Below are 18,460 nucleotides of genomic sequence, written 5' to 3'. Positions count from 1 at the left end.
CATGGGATATTCAAAACAAATTACAGTGTTACCTTGGTTCTTGAACTTAATCCATTCTGGGAGTCCTTTCGACTCCCGAAACCGTTCGAAAACCAAGGCGCAGCTTCCGATTGGCTGCAGGAGCTTCCTGCAGTCAATTAGAAGCCATGGAAGCCGCGTCGGACGTTCAGCTTCCAAAACAAGTTTGCAAACTGGAACACTTACTTCTGGGTTTGCGGCGTTCGGGAGCAGATTTGTTCGACAACTAAGCCATTCTCTCAACAGTCACACATGATGCAAACCAGCACCAGCAGCATGAACAAGTAAAAAGAAATGTATATAGCTGCTGAAGTACCATACACCTCATTTTCAGTATGATCCTAATGTTAATTAGACTAATTTGCAATTAATACAAGGTACAGATACTTCACTTATAGAGGGTGTTTACGACAAGTTGTGGTTGCTGCTGCGGTTTCCTATCAGTATCAGAATTCTAAACAAGCATTCCTACACAGCCGAAGTGTTAAAGAAATCTTTTATTGTTTCACAAGTCCTTTTGTTTCTTCAAAAAATAAGCACAGGAAACAGGCCTAGGTGTGTCCTTGATCTTCTAAGGTTGAAAACACTGTGCACATTTTCAAAAGGGTTTTGCAGCAATGTGTGCCATAGCCGATCTACTATAAAAGCACAGAAGGCTTTAATTCATATTGTAACAACCAAGCATCAGTGGAGGACTAGATTCTTTCACCCTATTCCACATCCCACCCACTGCATCCTGGGACAACACAGCCCATGATGCTTGAAAGGCCCACACAACCCTCTGAAGAGGATGCCAGGGAAAAGAGCCACAGCAGAAGCTTGCTTTCTGCTCACATACGACACAGCCAAGATCCAAGAGGTTGAGAAAGTAGAAATCAGAATGCTCAAGGACCTAAAACGTGCCTTGCAGTAACTACAAGATCATCAGTCGTAGATTCCTGCTGTTGGGTACCCACACAAACACTCTGCCATTTTGACTTGAAATCTGGACGCAGTGTTCCCCAATCTCTTAAGTGTTTGATAAGAGAGCCTATCATGCTTATCTTCCATATGACTTGGGCAAAGCAACATACTTGGGCAACTTGATTGGCAGGAATTTATTCAACAGTATGAGGCTCACAGCTGAAAGGGACAAGTGTGCACTATTGGTGCTATAGGCATTTTGTAAAACATATCAGCTTCATTGCTGATGCCCCTCAAAGCTTTCCTCGGCCAGCACAGCTCTGGCACTTAAAGAACACATTAAGACAGCTTGCATCATCACGCAGCTGTGACATTTAGTGCACAGCTGTAACATCTCAGAGAGCACAAAGAGGGATATAGAACCATTGCCTTTTTATACATACACCACTGATCACCCAAAAATAATCAACAGTCGCTGCTCTCGGTGCTAACACTTAATTTGATACATCTTCCCAAAATGCAACCATGGTTGACTTCAAACTGGACTGCTTGTTTTTTATTAAAAACCCTTTCAGTTAGAAGATACAACTTTATAATGACTGTACATCATTATCTTTATCATTAGATTTCTTACCCACCCTTCCAACATATGCTCCCATGGCAGATTACAACAATTTGAATATAGAATATTGAAAGGAGTTAAAACAATGTACTGATACTGATTTTTCCTAAGGATTTACTCCTGAAGTTGAGCCCCGTCTGCCCCTCATTTCCCTCTACAGTACATGAAGAAACCACCTTCTTGACCACCGGACTCACCATTGGTCTCATCTGCTCAATGCCTTCGCATGTAGGGGAAGTCCCTAACTCATTGAGGGCTTCAGAGACCCATCATCTACCCTCACCTGAGTTAGCTGTCCAGTCAAAGGCGTTTCCTGGGGTGTGGTCGCTGTCACATGCTGACAGCATCCAGGAGCCACAGGTGAGAGCTGAGTGCAGAGTGGGGACCAAAGGTGGACAAACTAGCCCAGAAGGAACATGAAATGCCCCCAACCAGAGGGTCTACCCTTCCACCAACAACCCAAAGTATATTGTAGAATTCAATGAAATTGAATTGATATGACACCTACACAGAATCTAATGATGGTTTATACTGTCCAGGTTCCTCTTAATCAGGATTTGCAAAACAGCTTTGGTGTTAAGATTGGGGCCACAGGTAGTGGTGATGCAGACATAGTGTTAAATGAAGAGGAGAAGGGAAATTGTGTAGAAGTGGGGGAAAGTGCAAGCCTAACCAATGAAGACATTACACCTGCAGTGGGCCAATAATTTATTCTACCAAACGAAAACAAAAAAATCAAATTGTTCTGGAAAATGGTCTTTTCAGACTGGTTTTTTTAGATATTTCAGCAGATATAAGCAAAATATTAACAAAGGGCACTGAACTGGAAGAGACAGCTTACCCATTTAGAATGTAATACTTCAAGAAGTGCCTCTCCCCATATCAACCGACCTGGACCCTGCAATCATCATCTGAGGCCCTTCCTCATGTGCCTCCTCCACGAAAGGTCCGGAGGGAGGCAGCACAAGAAAGGGCCTTTTCTGCAGTGGCTCCCCATTTGTGGAATGCTCTCCCCCAGGGAGGCTTTCCTGGTGCCTTCATTACATATCTTTAGATGGGCAGAAATGTTTCTCATTAACTAGGCCTTTGGTTGATTAAACATTCTATGCCCTTTCAATTGTGTTTGTGGGAGAGGGCTTATGGGTTTGTTGGTTTGATTTTATTATTACAAGCATCCCGTCCCCCTTACCTGAGATTGACATATGGGCAACTGCATATACTTGAGGTGCCAGGAAATAGTCGTCGTCCCCAAAACCTAGGTGCATTTCATTAGTGGGGGGGGGGGCAGAATGTAACCCCTGCCTAAGGAGGAGTTGCCTATATTATGTATTTTGTGTTCTCTTTTTGTATTTTTATGTTATGAATAACCCTGTGATCTTTGGGTGAAGGGCAATATACAAATCTTCATCAACATCAAAACTCAAGAAGACAAGTGGATGCTATGTATCTTTCTATTTCCAGGTCTGTAAGTCATCTTCAAATGAATCACGGTTAAAACATGACAAGGAAAAAATCTTACTGGTATAAACAGCAACATGACTCAAAGTTCTCCCAAGGCAGCTGAAGATAACAATAAACCATCTAGTCAAGAGTTTGAACCCAACAGATTTTGTCACAAACACATATTCTATCTATGGGCCGAGGGCAGACACCCAGTCTGATAAACCTTCACAGTGCTGAATCATAACCACAATGTTATTGGATGGGAAAGACGCATGATATCAAATGGTACCACGACATTGAGGATGTATAAATGTTCAGACGCAGCACTTTGCATAAAGTGGCTGCAGATGCTTCAGAAGTTTGCTCCCTTAACGGCATTTCGTATAGAAAAACTGTCCAGAAATCAAGAGGAGATTCAAAAGTTGTTTGTGTTATGGCATGGAAGTCTGATATCGAAAGGATCAAAGTAAAAAAAAAGTCTACTTGACATGCTGAAGCCTTTACACACACCTAAAGCAGAATCCCAGACTTTATATTAGTAAACCCTAAAACAGTCTTATGATAGGTCAGCATTGTCGCCATTTTACAGCTGGAGGCTGAGATAGCAGCACGCCTAAGGCTGACGCTTTGGCCCAGGCTTCCTCAACCTCGGCCCTCCAGATGTTTTGAGACTACAATTCCCATCATACCTGATCCTGCTAGCTAGGGAGCATGTGAGTTGTAGGCCAAAAACATCTGGAGGGCCGAGGTTGAGGAAGCCTGCCTTAGCCAATTTAAGTCTCATGACTGTTAAAAGTGACCCATGGATTTGGCCTCCATGCCCAACAGTCACATGTACATTGTGGATTATGGCTGCAAGCCCTAGACATGACTCCTAGCAAAAACAGAACTACCAACAGAACTACCAAGACTAAAACGGAGTAATTCAACATGATTATTTATTTCGCACAGCACACTTGCCACTGAAGTCACACAGCAAAACTTCCATTCCTTTAAATGGGACAGAACTGCATCAAAACTTATTTATCTACTTCAAAGGCTTCATTCTTTAGGAGGGGAAAGCAATCTGCTTCCTTTCGACAATACTCTGCAGGTTGCTTTTTGTTCTGGTTCTACAAGGGCCACCTCTAAGCAAGATCACATGATCGTTCAAAGTAGTATAGGAATAAAGAGTCTTGAAGTGAATTTTAGACATGGGAGAATGAAAAAGGCACTTCGCTTCCACGGACTGCCAAACCGATCATCCCCCAGATACTCAAGCAATCATCTGATTGGATGTCTTGCAGGTGCTGTAGGTGAAATATACAATACGTAGATAAATACAGCACAATGTTAATTTGCAATGTGGTGCTACCTCTGGTTACGAACTTAATTCGTTCCAGAGGTCCATTCTTAAGCTGAAACCGTTCTTATCCTGAGGAGTGCTTTTGCTAATGGGGCTGCACGATTTCCGTTCGAATCCTGGAGCAAAGTTTGCAACCAGGAGCAGCTGCTTCCAGGTTAACGGAGTTCATAACATGAAGCGTTCATAACTAGAGGCGCCACTGTAAAGCGCAAACATGCAGTACATTTTGACTAACAACACTTCTTCTATTATGGCTTCTTCAAACAGCAATGCTCATTTTTCAAGGCTCAGATTAGTCTTAAAGTGTATGAAGTCCAAATAACTGAAAAAATAAAAAGCTCCAGAGAGATAAAACTACACTGCTGTCCTGCCCTCAGAACACTCCAACAGCAGAAGCTCCAAACGAAGCAAGATTCTCTTCCATGGAAAAGCACCTAAGATCAAGATGTTCAAATGTGTATACTCGCACGAGTACATCAACAAGCACTGCCACCATCAAACTTCCTTTCAATTTAACTGGCACAATTCCAACTAAAATTAATCTAAGTACACTAGGACTTTTCTTATTTTCTTATTTTCTAACCCTGTAAACAGGTCATTATAATTAACCCTCATATTATTATTGAGGAGGAAAGATACGTGGATTGCTTCTTCTTTTTTTAGCCAAGTTCATAACAAAGACATGCTGTGAACCAGACGTTTTCTAATACACAGCTGTCTCTTGAGCCACAAAGTTACACTGAAAATCACATAGGCATATGATAACCATGCATTTTCACAAGCATACATTTTTACACACATACTTAATACTTGGCACCTTCGTAATAAAAACGTGAGACCATATGTCACTTTAGATGCCATTCAGAAACAATTTCAACTCCTTTAAAATGAATTGGCAACAACACATAAGCTTTTCCCCCAGCTCTGCCAATTACATTATACAGTACCATACTAATTTAAGTAACCCATACATTGTTTCATAACATCCCTTACTGGAGACCGGTTCCAGTATTTGAATATTCATTTATCTCTTTTCTTCTCTCATTTTCAGTCCATTCCCACTGATAAATTGAGCCCGGCTGTACCATAAACTGATTGGCAGGTAGCCACGGCAGAGCTACTGTACATAAATCTTCCCAATGAACCATGATTGCAGCAAACACCAAGAGATTTTTGCACCATTCCACAATATCTAATGGAGCGCTGTGACGAGCAGATGTTCCTTTTGTTATGCCACTTTTGAAACTAGAGGGACCCTGCAGGAGCTTGTCTGGACACAGCAGGTCTGGCAAGAGGTTGAGTGTGGCAACACCAGGCAGCAAAAGACTCAACCAGCTGAAGCCAAATATGTAACATGGGCTTATGAAGTGTGAGAAAGATCTGGGAAGAGGAAGGGGGAGATCACATGCAATTAAAAACAACCAGTAATGAAAAAATATGTACCTTCACCGCAGAAAATCTTCGCCAACTCAACTGATTTAAGCTGAATCAGTTTAAAGGAGTGGAAGTTTAGACAAGCATAATTAGGACTACGGCCAATTCCCGTTTCATTCATTAAATCCCATTTCAAAGCAACCATATTAAGGCAACTTTCAGGGATCATGTGATTCCTACAACGTTCCAACAGAAAACACCAGAACATATGGCTTCTTAAGGCATGGTTATTATTTTTTTATGTAGAACCTTATAGCAAGCAATGGCACAAGAAGAGTCTACAAGGAGGGGACTGGTACAGGAGCTGAAATTGTCTAATTTCAAGGCAAAGGGCAGAGGAGCCCCTTGTTGATTTCAGCAGCAAGCCCTGCTAACGAAACCAACAACAGACTCCTCCAGACTTTGCATTGAGATTAGTCTACCTCTTCGCTAATTGTCCTCTTTGAAAGTTGAGCACTGTCAGGACACTGTAAGCGTGGAGGGCAGGGAGAAGAAAGAGGACAGAGCTGTGTTGCTTATTACAGGCAGTAACTATTCAGTAGATGCCTCTGACAATTGTGCAGCCTTGTTATAGCACTAAAACTGCATTTTGTTAGCAACAATATTATAGTTCTGGAAAAACAGCGGGATAACCCTGAAACTAAAGTGCTTATCTGAAAGATGTCTGGATCTTGTACAATAAACGAGCAACAACTATACAACTTGTTGTGTACTCTAGAAATGTTAAGGTATGTCCACAAAAAGATAAAAAATAATAGTTACTAATCATGCCTTCCATGCAACAAGAAAGCCAAACTAAAACAAGCCAATCAGTAGTATACAGAGGTCATAGGAAAAGAAGGAAACCCTATCATTCTCACAAGCAATGCAAAATAATGTTTCCAAGGACTACATCTCCATATTTCAATGACAATAAAAAAAGGAAATCTCACAACCTGCAGCTGGTAAGTTACTATTTTTTAGAATTTAGACAGTGGCACCTTTCTCCTCCATAAGGGGATGCGGGTGGCGCTGTGGTCTAAACCACTGAGCCTCTTCGGCTTGCCAATCAGAAGGCCAGCAGTTCAAATCTGTGTGACGGGGTGAGCTCCTGTTGCTCTGTCTCATCTTCTGCCAACCTAGCAGTTCGAAAGCATACCAGTGCAAGTAGATAAATAGGTACCGCTGAACTCTGGAACTCATCACAGTTCTCCATGCACCAGTAGCAATTTAGTCATGCTGGCCACATGACCCAGAAAACTGTCTGTGGACCAACACCGGCTCCCTTGGCCTGGAAAGCAAGATGAGCACCATACCCCATAGTCACCTTTGGCTGGACTTAATCATCCAGGGGTCCTTTACCTTTAACCCCTCCTCCATAATCTGACGGGGGAAAGAAGTCTCAGTTCACAAACTGCACACTTCCTTAAAGCTATCAACAATAGCATATCATGGACAAAGGGTCCCAAATCCATGAACTCGGGATTAGGCAGAAAGCACCAGATAGCATGCACCACCATCATCCCACTGACTGTCTAGATAACTACAAATCCTCTGCGTAAGCAAGGCTCATCCTACCTGTTCTCACTGACAAGACGTGTTAGCTTAAAGTCAGATAACTCACATCCACCACTCTCCTTAAAACATGTGCTATTCTGTTCTGAGTCGATATGGTTCTCATTCTCCTACCTATCCCCCCGTTCTGGACCGTTCTTCACTTCCCAGTTCCTGCTCCTGTATTCCTTGGATAGGCAGCTATATCCTCAGCTTCACTCAACCCTATCTTTAGATCTCCCTTGAGTCGCCTCAACCCACTATGACTGTTTTACTCTTTCCTCCTCCTAGTTTTCCATGACTATGTCCTTGTCCTTTTCTTCTGGCTGTCGTCCCAGGACTCATCAATACACCCCTCAGTTGCAAAGCATGTTTTCCACGAAGGTCCTGCTCCTACAAAGAGAAAGAGGTTTATCCCTAAACAGGGGGGATTCCCACTAAGACATAAGCAGAAAAGATAAAATACAGGTAGTTTCATCTAAGAGAAATGAGTCCTTATTTGTACAGTATATGGTACTCCCAGATCACTCACTGTACCAAGAAGGACTCCTTTCACTTAGATCAGGTATCTTAAGCCTTTTCAGACCCAGGACACACTTTTAACCCAAAAATGAATTTGGGGACCCATTTCTTAGTTTTTTACAACGTATTTGCATGGTGGACCCAGCTGTGATCAGACCATGACCCATTAGCGGGTTCCAACCCACCAGTTGAAGAAAGGTGTCTTAGATTAAATTACTTGTATTTCAGGCCTTATGGTGGGTTCTCCCAAAATTCTGAATATAACAGTTGGTTGCCTGGAACACCAGGTGATGGTGGCTGTTGCAGTGCATGGCTGCATGTCTATAATGTTGAGGTTTTTGCCTTTTTGTGTGTCTTGTTTGTGACACTCAGTTGTCTTTTTATTCCTGCTTTAATTTGCAGAATGAATTTAAAATGTTTTGTTAGCTACCCTTATAGAACTAATAGATCCACATTTTAACTTAAAAAAAGTTGAAGTCAAGGAGATATGTGTCCTGATTAATGCCTACATAAGACAGACACACAGAGAGAGACACACCCTGGGGCAAATAAGCTAAGCCAAGTTTCCTTAACGAAGGGCAATATTAGTAAATATTTTGTACCAACATTTACTGATAAACAACAATCTGTGGCTTCAGAAAGCCTTCAGAGAAACATTGCTCTGCTGTGACTCACCATGGATGCGACACATGTTAGCAAGTCTGGGATTGTTGTTCTCTGCATGTACCATCAGTGCAGCATTACAAATATATATTCAGTCCAAGCTTTAAAACACAAACCTGTGTCTGCATATTTAACCACTTTGTCATTTCTAACCCCCAAACAAAAAATTTTCAGTAAGCCATGACAGCATTAAGCATCAAACATAAAGGATGCTAAAACCATGAGTAAATCACTGGGAAATCATGGAACCAATTGCCCTTGCCTTACCAAAAGGTAAAAGTGCAAGTTCTTTAAAATGGCACTCATGTCACAAATCCCACATATCTTAAAATATTAGCTTAGAAAACAACTAAATATACGAAGTAGAACTTTACTCCAAATCAAGATATCTTATCACCCTTACTTTTTACATACAAATAGATGGAACTAATTGGAAACTTCTTCAAAGGCTTTAGCCACATAATCAAAATTCCAGAAAAGGGACAGGCACGGTGGGGAATCTACTTTGCAACAGGTATAGCTACTAACAATTATAATTTTGCTAAATGCTTCATTTAGACTAAAATCTATACTACTGGCAACTCCCCACATAATCTCAATTTTCAAAATGCTCGAGGTCACTAAGGTCAACTTCACACATGATGCACTGAGATAATTCCCATGAACAGGGGAAATATGTGTGTTTGGGATCCATATGAAGACTCGCTGCTGGGTGTAAAATTGACAAGTGGCTACTTGCAGTTTCAAGACTTTCAGTTTCTGATCACCTACTGATCTCACACATGCGCACATCATTGCAAGCAAAGATTCACATTAAGGTTCCAATGCGATATGCGGGCAGTATTCCTCATCATCAGTGATGTCAGGGGTTTCTATTCAATAGGTTCAACATTTAGTCAGCCACATTCCAAGTAACACTCTGAATTCCTGTAACATATTGTCCCTGCCCCCTGCCTCTCTCTGTCTTTCTCTATATAACACATACAGGAATGCACCCAGACACACAAACGTACCCTAGGATAAGCATCTCTTACAGCAAAGTGAAATTAATGGGGCTTTAATTCCACAATGGGGAATAAAGATAAACCCCTAACAAATACCCAAGAGGGGTAGCACTAGATTTATTCTAGTTCTGCTCCCCTTGGCTAGGTCAGTGTTAGAGAAGGATTCTTACTGCGAATCTGGTGGCTACACTAAATCCACTGCTTTGCATAATTACCAGCAAGCTGCAGTTTCCCATTTCTTAAGTCCAACGGAACATGTGAAGAAATCCAGATATACGTATACAAGGCCAACATTTTCAAGCTCTGACTATTGTTGCTCTCAGAACCTGGGGCAGAACAGCTTCCTCTCTTTGAATGGTTGACAGGTAGTCATTGTAGACTACTCTTACAGGCAAAACTAACAAAGAGATTTTTACAACATAATAAAAAAAAAATGCTACGGCCATCAGAGGTCAGATCAATTTGTTTAGAAAAGGGGAAGCGGACCCAGGCTGTTAGTTGGCCTTTTCTCCTCCTCAGTATATTCTGAACTACAAGTAGAATGGTTCTGTACTTGTCCTCATGTTCTTCACTATCAAGTTTTACATAAGAGTCACCAAATCTGGGCGAAACTGATCCTTTATTTTCTGCCCAGTTGATCAGTGCAATAAATATTACTCACAACTAGTATTATCAGATTATTATTATTATTTCTTTTTAAAATTTCTATACCGCCCTTCATCTGGTTATCACATGCATGCAAAGAGACAATTTAATTTACACCAAGTTCATGAACTCAAATGTGAGCGACTTTTCCTATGGCAGGAATAGTTAACCATTTCCCAACAGTTAATCCCTTTCAAACTGTGACACTAACGATGCAGCATGGATAGCTAAACTGATGCCCAAAGTGATCTAAGCAGTAAGGTTTTGTGGCAGTCCAGGAAAGCATTAAGAGACTGTGGGCCGTACTGCACTATATTGGATTCCTGCTTGCCTCTCCTGAATTGCCAGCTCACTAGACTAAAGGAAATAAACTACCCCAAGCAAAGGGAAAACACACCCATTCAGTACCTGGGTAAGGGAGGTGGGAGTAAGGAAAGGAATCATACGTAGTTTCATTCATGCATGGACTATCTAATATTATACACCAGGGACACTTAAGGAAAGTACTGGCTTCGCAAAGAAATTAGCTACTACAACACTGAAATTTCAAAACCGATGTAAACACTCGAAATTTTGTACAATATATGATGGCTTTGGATGATTTATAAACCCATGTGTTAGTCGTAATTCATCATTTGCTACCCAGCATATACTCTTAAATCTATTAAGCGCAATACCAAGCCATTACTAAATGTGTATACTAGTTTCCCTCCTAGCCCACCAGAGATCATGGGATTTTGTGAGACACCATATCCAGGATTTGATATGTCAACACCCCACGCCTATCCATTCCTCATGCTGAGTAACATCCTTTATGCCATCAGCCAGTTTTACCACAAGTAAAAGGCAGCTTGCAATTGCCAACAATTACACCTTTTTATTATTTTTGTATTTATTATTTCCACCACCCCCCAAAATGAATCCCAAAGTAGCATATAAAAATTAATAGTAAAAACAAGTTTAAAACAAGCTAAAAAACAGATGTAGCGTATACAGTGGTACCTTAGTTCTAGAACTTAATCTGTTCCGAGAGTCCATTTGACTCCCAAAACTGTTTGAAAATTAAGGCGTGGCTTCCAATTAGCTGCAGGAGCTTCCTGCACTCAACTGAGAGCCACATTGGACGTTCGGCTTCCAAAAAACGTTCGTAAACTGGAACACTCACTTCCGGGTTTGCGGCATTCGGAAGACCATTTGTTCAGGAGCCAAGCCATTAAGAGTACCAAGGTACCACTATGCAGTGGTGCCTCGCAAGACGAAATTAATCCGTTCCGCGAGTCTCTTCGTCTTGCGGTTTTTTCGTCTTGCGAAGCATGGCTATTAGCGGCTTAGTGGCTATTAACGGCTTAGCGGCTATTAACGGCTTTAAGAAAAAGGAAACAAACTCGCAAGCACTCGCAAGATGTTTCGTCTTGCGAAGCAAGCCCATAGGGAAATTCGTCTTGCGGAACGACTCAAAAAACGGAAAACTCTTTCGTCTTGCGCGTTTTTCGTCTTGTGAGGCATTCGTCTTGCGAGGCACCACTGTATATAAAAAATGATCCAATTTAACCTTTGCATCACAGATAGTGAGGGTGCCAGACACGCCTCCCTGGGGACAACGTTCTATAAATGGGGAGCCACCACTGTGAAGGCCTGTTTTTGTGTTGGCACCCTTCTACCTCAGTCAGAGAGGACAAAGGGAGAAGGGCCTCTGATGAAGATCACAGGGTCCAGGTTGGTTCACATGACCTGACTTTCAACACCTTTTCTGCCTAGTAATCAAATGTCCTGTTTTGCAAAAGTTTACACACCACCATCAACATATAAAACAAGTCTTGTGAGAGATGTGTATTATCCCTCTCTCTTTTGCCTACACCTACTAATCTCAGGTCCGTGGGTTTGAGCCCCACGTCAGGCAAAATATTCCTGTATTGGAGGGGGTTGAGCTAGATTTCCCTTGTGGTCCCCTCCAACTCCACAATTCTATGATACTTTTACTCTATTAAAAAAAAAGATCCGAGGTGAAAATTGCTTTTCTGCCTCCCACTAACATATGGTGTACTTTTAATACACAAGTGTCATGTAACGGGCTTCCCTGCTTTTTGCAGTGATATGAGAAAACCAGAAGTTTTGACCAAGATAATCCCATTAGCCTTTTTAACATCGACTCTTCCACTCTCTTCTTCCCCATCTATCATCCAAGGAAGCATGCTTAAAATCCTTTAGCTATCTTCTGAAACCCACTCTATCCACAGGTAACAAGTCTATAAACACTGGAAGAGAACATGGGAATCAAAAGACAGCAGTTATCCCAGACAGAATCTGAGCACAATCCTGCAGATGAGGCATGAAAGTGGTTAAAGAATAGTAAAGCAGGTTATTTTATTTTCTTTTTTAACTCATCCTTTCCATATACACCCACACATGATTATGAATAAAATGGAGGTTCTAACCCATTCTTTAAATAAATAATAAATTGCTCACTCTGCTCACAAAAGTTGATAAGGCATCCAAGAAAAGAATAAAAACAAAATGCTCTCAAAGAACACAACGTCTCCAAGCTGGCGGGGGGGGGGGGGAGAGACTATTAACCTGTTCTGTATCAATGACGTGATATTTTACTAGAAGTTGTCTTATAGCAACCAACAGCGTAAGGCTGACCAACAACTCTTCCAGGATCATCGGGACAAGAGAGTCGCTCTCAGACCAACTACATCATACAAAGATAACCATAAGAGTGAATCCAGACCATTTGGAAGGCAGAATAGGCTCTTGCTTGGCACCAACATCCTAACCCTAATGTATATTTTACACAGATGTAAACTCCACTGCATTCAATGAGGCTTACGAAGCATTTACACCCCACCCTTTACACTTCACAATCGCTCTGTAAAGGTAAGGTTAAAGCAAGAAAGTCAAGCCCAAAACTGGCCAGCCAGTTTCATCACTGAACTGCTCCAAGGCACAGTAGCCACTCATATCTCCACACGGGCATTTCCACACCAGAGCCCAGGTTCCAGAGGACTGAATGGGTTCGACTTCTGAGCAAACATGCACAGGGCGGGGCTGGAAGGCATGTAATGTGTGCATAGCTAGAGGGAAAGGACTGGGAAGCTGTAAAGAAAAATAATGGAACGGCTCAGCTGGTAGAGCATGAGATCTCAGGGTTGTGGGTTCGAGCCCCACGATGGGCAGAAGATTCCTGCCTCGAAGGGGGTTGGACTACGTCAGGCTTCCTCAACCTCAGCCCTCCAGATGTTTTTGGCCTACAACTCCCATGATCCCTAGCTAGCAAGACGAGTGGTCCGGGATGATGGGAGTTGTAGTCTCAAAACATCTGGAGGGCCGAGGATGAGGAAGCCTGGACTAGATGACCCTCACAAGTCTATGAGCCCGTGTGGCCCTCCAGGCATTGCTGGGCGGCCCCAGGGGCTGATGGGAGTTGTAGTCCAGCAATACCTGGAGGGCAGGTAACACAGGTTTCCCAGTGCCCACCAGCCCTCAAGCATCCAGGGGGCTCCCTCTCCCCACAGCTTCTCCCATAACTGGGGGGGGGGGTCTCCTTCCTTCTCCCCCTACCCACCTCCAGCCCCAGACGCCAATCACTGAAAAGGGCGGGAAAGGGGCGCGCGCGTGGGGGGGCGTCTCGCCCTCACAGAGAAAACCCCGAAGCCGCGGAGGCAGACGGTCGCCGCACACCCACCTTCTTCTTTCCCCCGAGCGGGCGGAAGGAGACGGCGAAGGGACAAGAGAGCCGGCCCGAACGCCGAAAGCTTGAGCGGGACCGAGCTGCGAGAGAAGGGGCGTGGCCAACGCGCTCCCGTCAGCCGCTCGCTCTTCCCCGGCCCCTTCGGACGGCCGAGCAGCCAATCAGAGCGCCGCCCGCGGCTATAAGTTTTCCAGGAGGCCACGCCTCGTTTCCTCCCTCCCCTCGCCCGCTTTTTTTTCCTTCCCCAATGTCTCGTCACGGCGATGCCCCTGTGGTAACCGCCCAGCTTTCCTTGTTCCGTTATCGGGAGGGCTTCCCTTCCTCCACCACCACCCCCGCCACAGTTCTAAATGGACCAGCCCACACGCTGGCTTGAGCGGGGCAAGGAAGGGAAAAGGACCGGGCAACTTCGGGAAAGAGGGGTGCGCCCTCTCCCTGCAGCGAGCCCAGCAAACTCACACCCTCACACCCGACTGTGGAGGTTTTTTGTTAACTAGGGAGTAGTCAGCCTCATTCACCTTCCCGGGGCTTGCTTCTGAGTAAACACGCAACAGTTGAAGCGTATTTTTTTTAAATGTATTTCCTCCAACAACCCTGTGAGGTAGGGTCACGTTTAGCTGTAAGCCGCCTCGAGCCCCCAGCAGTGGGAAAGGCGTGCTATAGTAACAACAACGACAAAGGTTAGGCGAGGGGCAGTGACTGGCCCCCCAACTTCAGCCCCCCCCCCAGCATTTTCATGGCCAAGTGGGGATATGAACTCCACTCTCCCCAAATCCTAGTTCCAACACTAACCAGTACACCATCTGTTTGCTGCGTTTTCCACACTGGTGAGCCCAACCTAAAAGCACACCATATGCAAAGTTTGCAAAAAGGGTGATTAAGAAAAGTCCCGCTGGATCAGACCAAAGCAAAGGTCTTTTTAGTCCAGTGTCCAGTTCCCCCATTGTGGCTGACTAGATGCCCGCAAGCTGGACAGGATGGCAGGGCCAGCCCAGCCATTAGGCAAAGTGAGGCTACCACCTCGGGCAGCGGGATCTACAGGGGCAGCAGATCCCAGTGTAGATCTTTACGTTTCCGAGCACAATTCAAAGTGTTGGTGCTGACCTTTAAAGCCCTAAACGGCCCCAGTCCACTATACCTGAAGCAGCGTCTCCACCTCCATCATTCTGCCTGGACACTGAGATCCAGCTCCGAGGGGTTTCTGGCGGTTCCCTCACTGCGAGAAGTGAGGGTACAGGGAACTAGGCAGAGGGCCTTCTCGGTAGTGGCCCCCGCCCTGTGGAACGCCCTCCCACCAGATGTCAAAGAGAAAAACAGCTACCAAACTTTTAGAAGACATCTGAAGGCAGCCTTGCTTAGGGAAGCTTTTAATGTTTAATAGACTATTGTATTTTAATATTTTGTTGGAAGCAGCCCAGAGTGGAGGGTACAAATAATAAATTATTATTAATTATTATTATTATTATTATTTCTCCCCTTGTTCCCGATGTAAATCTTCATTCACCGCTTCTTCCTTTGCAGGAGATGGGCCACATTTTGTGGTTCACCTCAGAGGCTAAAATGTCTTGGGCTAGCCCCACAGGATGGAAATAGCCCTTTCCTGTGACTGCTTCCCTCCTTCCCACAATCGGTATACAGAGCTATGCAGCTTCAGAATTTGATTCTATGCCTCCTTCCTTACGGGAGAGTAAGTGTCACTTAAGTCACTGGGTCTTACTTCTGAGAACAGCTACATCATTTGCAACACAATCCTATATGTTCAATGGGGATTCCTCCCAATGCAGCCTTGGCAGATAAAACACTTCGATTGATGTGCTCTTGGCCTCCCCCCATGGGCGTAGCCAAGACTTTTGTTAGGGGGGCAGAACCAACATGATTGCTCAGTTAAGTATTCCTATTTTTTTACTTGATCTGGAGGGGCAGCTGCCCCTGCCTGCCCCCCCCTTGACTACACCCATGCCTCCCGCCCCCCATTTATCTGGTAGCAAATGCATATACAGTTTTAAACATAGGTATTAAAATAATTGCTATCATAGAAAAGGCATTCCCTCCCCATGTAGGAGAGAAATAAAAAGGCATCTGTTAAGATGATGTCTGCCAAGGTCCATTTATCTCTCAATAAATATTTCCTGGATACCTTACAGAAAAAAATTTTTAAAAGACAGCATACTAATTAAAACCAACAATAAGAGACAGCAAAAAAAAAAAAAAACCAACTTCATTACAACAGAGTCAGCATAAAACAATATACAGCCTAGACTTAAAGGGCAATAAAAAAAGCCCGACTGAATAAAAATATCTTCATCTGGCACCAAAAAGACTGTAAAGAAAGCACCAGGCAACCTCCCTGGGGAGACTATTCCATAATCCAGGTGCCACTACAGAAAAGGCCCCGTCTGTAATGGCCACTCGGTGTGCTTCTTTTCCTTTATAACCTTTTAAATATGCAAAGATACTTTGTTTCATACATTTTGTCAACTAAAACTTACATAATTAACTGAGATTTATTTCTCTATGTTTCCCCCGTACCCAGGAGTAAGGTTGTAAACTCTTATTTGGGAATAAGCCACATTAAATTTAATAGGTTTTACTACTTATGAGTAGGTACAAGTACCAATATTTATTTCAGTACCTATGAAGCTGCTTTACAGAGATTAACCCTCCCTAGCACGCAACATATAAAAAAATATTCAAAATTATTCAATTACCGGTATTCAAAATGTAAGTTACAAACCATAAAACCACCATATACAAAACATCTAAAAGTATTTTTTCTTGTAAGCAAACATACATAGTGCTGGCCTCCCATGTACTTGAAGTGAGCCTTCCTGAAATGAAATGGGTCTTACTTCTGAGTAAGCAAAACTAGGATTGGGTTCTGTACGGCATTTGAGCCGCATGTAAAATGTGGTCTTTGCGTTGCGGATCTCTGAGTGCAGACGTGTTCAAAGAAGCCTACACATGTACAACACTGTGCACATAGTTTCCGCACGATATGCACAGAGGTGTCCCAATGTGTATTCCGCTTTGCAGAGATCCGCACTCAGTGCGTAGAGGCAGAGACTAGGGATGACGCAATGTCCAACATGGAGGATGGAGCCAGTAAGAGCAGCAGTAAGCATATGCCCTAAGCCTGGAGCTACACATTAACAGGGTTGTAAGCGCATGCTGCTGTTGAGTTATGCAGAGCGCTCACTGGCCAGGCAGAAAGTCAGTTACAATCAACTACAGAGAAAACAATTCTTTAATCAAAAATCATTTACAGTGTAACTCAGCACATGTTTGCATGGGGAAAAGTTCCACTCTATTCAAGGGAATGCAGTCCTAGAAAGCACACATATAGCTGACAAGTTGTGTGTGTGTGTGTGTTTTCCAAATAATGGCTAGTGTTGGAAAGGACTTGAGAAACCCAGCTTCAAATCCACACCAAAGCTTTATTTATCCTCCTCCAAAGGGTTGTTGTGAGCATAAAGAGAAGGTTCGTGGATCAAATGCACTGCCCTAAGCTCCTTAAAGGAAGAGTAGAATGAATGTAATATATAATAATTATGTAATAGAAATAATAGAATAGCTAATAGAAGGTTAAATCACCAGAACTTCAAAGTAGAGTTAAAAAAAATGTGCCTGGTAAATCACAGCTAGGAGGAGGATTTTTATCAGGACTATAGCACATAAACTGCAAACTGCAATCCCACTCCTGATTCCCCCCCCCCCGCAAAAAGCCACTATTTACACATTTGTAAAGATGAAAGCAGCTGCAAGTGCCGCATTTTAACATCACATGCAGCTTAGTCCCAATGCATGCAATATGTCAACATGGAGAATGTTCATCCAAAGCACAGGGTTGCGTTTTCTATGGGAACTTTATAAAAGAAAGAAAAGACGAGGAGGAAGATTTACAAAATGTTTTTAAAGGGCTTCAGGAGTGCTCCCACCATTCAGATTTGCAGCAGGGAATTACTCAGCTTCTAACGAAATAACAGAGCGAATAAATTTTCCCTTGCTAGGAAAAAAAAAGGGGGCATTATTATCTCCTGAGACAAGCAGGTTAACCCCCTATGCGAAATGTGTTTTGATGTCCCACAACAACTGCCTAACAACACATGAATTGCCTCCTAAGGCCTTGATCCCGTGTTCAAAGAAGCCCACGCATGATCAACGCTATGCACATACGCTACCTATGGCACAGCAACAAATCCAGCAGAAGATGTCCCCTCGCCTTCCCTATGCCTGTATAGTGCAAAAGACCGCGCAACATTTTTTTTTACAGGAAATTTTCCAATAGAGAATTTAATAATTCCACCTCGCTTGCATTCTGTACTCACAGGAACCAATATGGTGGAAACTGTCTTTATCATGCTAGGAGAGACATGAGGTACTCATACAGCAGGGCACCTCTGCTGCAATGTACCTAGTTTGGTTGTAGTTTGGAGAACGGCACCATATTGTCTACGCATATCTCTGCATTTATTTATTTATTTATTCAGGTCTCCAGCATCTACAGGCAACAAGTCCCGTCTTCTTACTAGACGTAGTGTGCAAACTTCATCCCTCATCTTTGAAGGCTATGCACTGACATTTAAATTAAAACGCACCAAGAACATTTTTGTACCTGTGCTGGGTTTTTTAAACTCTTG

The 18,460-nt window shown here is 43.2% G+C and overlaps 1 protein-coding gene across 2 annotated transcripts in view; it reads right to left on the bottom strand.

Annotated features, from left to right (window-relative positions):
- Positions 1-18,460, bottom strand: part of GNB4 (G protein subunit beta 4) — a 40,315-nt gene that overhangs the window by 19,968 nt on the left and 1,887 nt on the right. Inside the window, exon 1 of one of the 2 annotated variants that reach the window (XM_081190593.1) lies at positions 13,818-13,940. The exons of the other annotated variant lie outside the window; for it this stretch is intronic. The gene's annotated coding sequence lies outside the window, so the exon portion shown is untranslated. Of the gene's footprint in view, positions 1-13,817; positions 13,941-18,460 lie in introns of those variants that run through there. 2 annotated transcript variants of the gene reach the window in all.

This window comes from Podarcis bocagei, assembly GCF_964188305.1.
Source record: "Podarcis bocagei genome assembly, chromosome: 4".
Classification (NCBI taxonomy): domain Eukaryota; kingdom Metazoa; phylum Chordata; class Lepidosauria; order Squamata; family Lacertidae; genus Podarcis; species Podarcis bocagei.
The sequence above is the reverse complement of the archived record's forward strand: the minus strand, read 5'-3'. Positions and strand labels throughout refer to the sequence as shown.